This window comes from Labeo rohita, unplaced genomic scaffold (genome assembly GCF_022985175.1).
Source record: "Labeo rohita strain BAU-BD-2019 unplaced genomic scaffold, IGBB_LRoh.1.0 scaffold_1486, whole genome shotgun sequence".
Classification (NCBI taxonomy): Eukaryota; Metazoa; Chordata; class Actinopteri; order Cypriniformes; family Cyprinidae; genus Labeo; species Labeo rohita.
In genome coordinates this window covers 6,402-12,054 of record NW_026127655.1, presented here as the reverse complement: position 1 = coordinate 12,054, position 5,653 = coordinate 6,402, and the positions used below count along the sequence as shown (strand labels likewise).

Below are 5,653 nucleotides of genomic sequence, written 5' to 3'. Positions count from 1 at the left end.
TGATTTACTTCAATTGTTTTGACATATCTCACCGAACTACAAACTTTCCAGTGATGTCAAGGCGGGATATTAAGTCAACAAGCCCGCACATCTTGGCACATATTATTTAGTTACTTATTTATCATATAACAATGGGATGCAATATGAGTATTTACATTGAGTGTATTTTTAGACCATGTTTATCAATACTCTGCTCTCGAATAGATGTTTAACATGAAAAACAATAATTAGTAGCTTCTCAGATATAAAATGTCATTTTTATGTTAGTAAAATGCGTGAGTCTATACAAATTCATACACTATATGCTCCTGATATTAACATGCTCACAGATGTTTTTCTTATGTTGTTTGTCTTTTAGTGAGCTGATACCTGCACAACAGATGAATCCTGCTGTCTTTCAAACTAAGAGCACTGTAGTAACATCAGATGTTCAACTACACATATTCTAGTGTAAAAAGAAGTTCCTTGACTACTGATGATGAGTTTTGCAAGCACTTATATATCAGGTATGATTTAGTTTTTTCACTTGTTGAACAGAATTCAGAAAACAGTTTCAGAAACTACACAAAGTCTGTTCACATCTCTGTGGTTAGATCAGGGTGCTCAATAATGTGTATTTGACCTTCATTATGTATATTTTGATGATACTGTGTTGTAAATAAAATACAAACAATCTAAAACTCCATTCTCTGAATCTCTCATTGTTTCGACCTGACAGTCACAGTGTCATTGATGGGCCATTAGGGAGGGCTCTTTGTCTCTCAGGTGTGAATTGCTAAATATTCATGGGTCATTGCCACTCCTTCGCATATTCCCTTTCAGTCACAAAACATGTCTTAGAAAATTTACATCAATATATTGTTTTCTCTGAACGAGTGAACGAGATGATTTTCACATAATTTTGTTGAAAAAACTCTAGCCTACCACATCCAGTTCTCAAAAGTCTTGTGAATTAATGTTCTGAATGTGTTTCATGGCCTTATTTCAGTGACTTAAAACATTTAGATTTTCACTAACCACACATAAATGTTGTTTTCTCTAAAGCACAAACATGTACATTCATGTTGCTTACATATTATTGTAGCCTAGTTTGTGCTGATTACAGTGTAACCAGACTTTAGCCATGAATATGTTTTTAATATACTGAAAAAAGCACAAATGTGAGGGCATGTCAAAACTTCTCCAGGGCCCGAAAACACCCTCAGACCCCAGAGGGTTAAGCTGTCTTGTTTTAATTCCTCATAAACATTTAATATCTAAAGCACATCACTTGTGTAAAACTACATCTCAGTTCAATCCAAACATGAATCCTCCTGATTCATACATGTGCGTGTAATATTAAAGTTGTTCGTGACTGTCAGCATCAGTAGTGTGTTGAGTCATAGCGCCTCAGCAGATAAACAAACAGGAGAGATTCGCTGGTTTTGCTGGAAGGAAGAATGAATGCACAAGGACCTCAGTCACTCACTGCTGTCTCATATCTGCTCTCTATCAGGTTCTCTGAGGAAATATCCCGCTGATATCAAAGTCAAATCTCCAGACACTTACACGCTGGTGGGGCAGAACGTCACGCTGGAGTGCTTCGCACTGGGGAAGTAAGAAAAAACGGCACACGAATGATTTCTCAGTGTTTGCAAGGCAGCACTTCAGTCATTTTCCTCATATGCTTCATTATTCAGCACAATTTTCTGCAAATATTTCAGTTTGAATTGATTAACATCCAGATTTCACTCAAACTGCATTTTGTAGATAATTTCAGCATTATGCTGTATGCGCAGTCTGCCTGTGCTCTGTATTAACTCTTTTATAGCTAACATTTCAAGTTCAAATGGAGAAAATCTTCCACTGACTGAAGCTGAGAGAATGTTCAGTATTTAAAATAGCATCAGTGACATCACTGTTTGCATATTGAATTACCATTGGATATCTTATGTATTTTCATATTGAATTTTCATAATTATATTTCTTTAGTCTCACTAAGTGTCTGTTTGGAATTAAAGAAAGTTTGAGGTCTGAAAATAACAGTATATCTCATAATATAATGTCAGTGGTACATTTTTGGGATATTTTACTTTCATAACAAAATATCTAGACTTACCATTAGTCTTTTAACTTTTTTTCAGACTAGTGTAACAAGTCCAAAATAAATATTTAAGTTTTTATTTTATGACACTACTATGAGTACTTACATTTTTAAAGCTATTTCTCCACTTCAGCAGCACTTACATAAACCAAAACCTAGAGATTTATTCCTCTCTATATTCTGTTGGTTTTTACTGAGGGGTTTGTTCATATATCATTCACAATGATTTTTACAACATTTTATTTCTTAAAACAGTGTGAAAATGCATATATTTATAGGTTTAGTTAGATAATGGTACATTTCAAGCAATACAAAATAATGTTTGTTCCTAATGTAAGCAATCAGTGTCATTCTCAGTTGCTAATTGGTTGTTGTCTTGCATGTATTTTTATACTTGTTTCCATTTTATCATCTATACCTGATGAACAATATGGTAAAAGCTGATTTTTTTGCAACACAGATTTAACACTGTTTAACAAGCGGTTTTCACTGTTATACATATATTGTGTGTGTTCAGCCCCATCCCTCAGATCCGATGGAGGAAGGTGGATGGCGATCTGCCAGTCCATCGTTATAACATCAGTATGGCAGGAAGTCTCCTCCATCTTTACGACATTCAGTACGAGGACGAGGGTTTGTATGAGTGCGTGGCCGACAACTCCAAAGGCAAAGACCGACACAAAGTGCACCTGTATGTGGAGGGTGAGAGTCACATGTCCCTCAAAAACATAAAAATAACAGTCACAATTTAGTTTGGGAACCAGTTCACACTAAGTTTTAACTATAGCGAATAATACTATAGTTAATCATAGTTATTTTCAGTTAATTTTAGTTAACTGAAACTAAAAAAAAAACCTTTTTTTTTCTAATTGCCAAGTGTCACAAGCATCGTGTGCGGGAATGAGGAGTAGGGACGAGGAAATCAGGAACATAAAGTTTATTTATATAATCCATGCAAGGAACAAGAACGAACAGGAACGGCATGGAATCCACATGCAACACAACTGAAAAGATGTTAAATGACATGGAGTGACTTACAGATGACTTTAAGAACCGACAGCCCAACGGGGAACAGGACCAAACTTAAATACACAAGCTAATCAGACGAGGACAGGTGTGAATGATAAAACAATGACGTCATAATTGGAAACAGAACAGGAAAGACCAAATAAGGGCATTGTCACACCCCTGGACTTTTTAGTTGGTTTCTCCCATCATTTCCCCCTGCAGCTCTGTGTGTTTTGGTTTCTCCCTCATTGTCTGCACCTGTGTGTGTTAATCGGTCTGTCTATTTAATGTGTGTGTTGTCAGACTACTTTTCCTACTTTGTCAGACCTTATCGTTACCTCCCTGTGTTTCCTGTTGCTTGTGGATTATTAAAGACTGTTCGTTTCACTACGTCGTTGTTCGTCTGTTCCTGCCTGAAGCGTGACAGGCATACAAAGGGAAAAACCCAAGAAACAGTCCACAGGGGAGTGACACCAAGACACTATTTTTTCATTTTGTTTCACTTGATGCATTAAAATAACTAATTCAAAATATTAAAAGATACTGTACTAAAATAACACTGCTTTATGTGTGTGTTTGTCTCAGGAGCTCCTGAATGGGTGGAGAAAATCAGCCCCTCAGAAAGAGACATCGGAGGCGATTACATCATGTCCTGTCTGCCCTGTCTATGCCTTGTGTGCCTCCATGTGGCTGATTGTAATATCAAAAGTGTAAGTAACTTGTGGGCGTGATCAAATAAAAAATAATTAGGTCTGACGAGAAAGACTGGACATGGGGTTGGTTTCATACAGATTACTTTAACACATGATATTTGTTTTGATAAGACTTCATTTAAAAGTAGACATATCAGGCTTTCTATATATATCTCTCTCATGTCTCTGTGTGGAGTATTCGCTGAGTTTTACTTCATTTTAGTGATGCATTTCTTAATGACGATCACAGAGAACAATGCAGCAGACTGTGTACCAAAACCACAGAGTGTCGTTGTTATTATGAGTGTACACAAATAAAATTAGACAGGGTGATAAAGAGAGGTGTGACATGGGCCCTTTTGGGCTCGTTGCAGACCAGTCGTGCTGCTGCATTCTGAATCATTTGTAGAGCTTTGATTGTGCATAAGGGAAGACCGGCTAGAAGAGCACTGCAGTAGTCCAGCCTGGAGATGACCAGGGCCTGGACAAGAAGTTGTGTGGCCTGCTCTGTTAGAAAGGGCCTGATCTTTCTAATGTTGTGTAGGGCAAACCTGCAAGATCAAGCAGTTTTAGCAATGTGGTCTTTGAAAGTCAGCTGGTCAAAGATAACACCAAGATTTCTGGCAGAACTTGATGGGGTAATCGTTAAAGTACCTAAATTGATGGTGAAATCATGCTGTAGAGTCGGAGTGGCAGGGAAAATAAGGAGCTCAGTCTTTGCCAAGTTGAGCTGTAGGTGATGTTCTTTCATCCACTCCGAGATGTCCGCCAAGCAGCCTGAGATCCGTGCAGCTACTGTTGGATCCTCTGGTTGAAATGAAAGATAGAGCTGTGTGTCATCAGCATAGCAGTGGTAGGAGAAGCCATGTGCCTGTATGATGGGCCCCAGTGATGTAGTGTAAATGGAGAAGAGGAGGGGTCCAAGAACTGATCCCCGAGGAACCCCAGTGGCCAGATGATGTGCTTTGGATACCTCCCCTCCCTAGGCCACCCTGAAAGACCTACCTGTGAGATAGGATTCAAACCAGCGAAAAGGAGTCCCTGTGATACCCAGTGATGAGAGGGTGGACAGGAGGATCTGATGATTGACTGTGTCAAAAGCAGCAGAAAGATCCAGCAAAATGAGTACTGATGATCTGGAATCAGCTTTTGCAATCCGCAAGGCTTCAGTGACTGACAGTAGTGCAGTTTTAGTTGAGTGTCCACTCCTGAACCCTGACTGGTTAGCATCCAATGAACTGTTCTGTGCGAGAAATAGTGATACCTGGTTAAAAACGACTCGTTCAAGTGTTTTTGCTATGAATGGAAGGAGAGAGATCGGTCTATAGTTATCTATAAGTGAAGTGTTTTTTGAGCAGTGGGGTTACCCGAGCCTGCTGGAATGCACTGGAGAAAGTGCCTGTGAGGAGAGATGTGTTGATGATGTGTGTAAGTGCTGGTAAGAGTGTAGGAGAGATTGCTTGGAGGAGGTGAGAGGGGATAGGATCTAGTGGGCATGTTGTAGGATGGCTGGAGAGGAGAAGTTTGGATACTTCTGCCTCAGAGAGGGGAGAGGAGGAGAAGAGTGGGGTGTTAGCTGTGGATGTTGTCGGTCATTAGTTCCTGTACGTGTGGAGCTGAGAACTGGCTGCTGATAGTTGTAGTTTTGTTAGTAAAGAATGTGGAGAAATCGTCGGCTGTTATAGAAGTGGTGGGAGGTGGTGCGGGAGGGCAGAGGAGGGAATTAAATGTTTTGAAGAGGTTACGTGTGTCTGGAGCATTATTGATCTTGATGTGGAAGTATGAGGATTTGGCAGTATGGACTTGAGCAGAGAAGGATGAAAGCAAAGACTGATACATACTTAAGTCAGACGGATCTTTAGATTTGCGC

At 39.4% G+C, this 5,653-nt stretch overlaps 1 long non-coding RNA gene across 1 annotated transcript; it reads left to right on the top strand.

The window, feature by feature from the left end:
* Window positions 1-1,495: 1,495 nt before the first annotated feature.
* On the top strand, window positions 1,496-3,747 carry LOC127158375 (uncharacterized). Its single transcript, XR_007826148.1, has 3 exons — window positions 1,496-1,595; window positions 2,601-2,785; window positions 3,677-3,747. It is a non-coding gene; the product is annotated as an uncharacterized LOC127158375 (long non-coding RNA).
* Window positions 3,748-5,653: the final 1,906 nt, after the last annotated feature.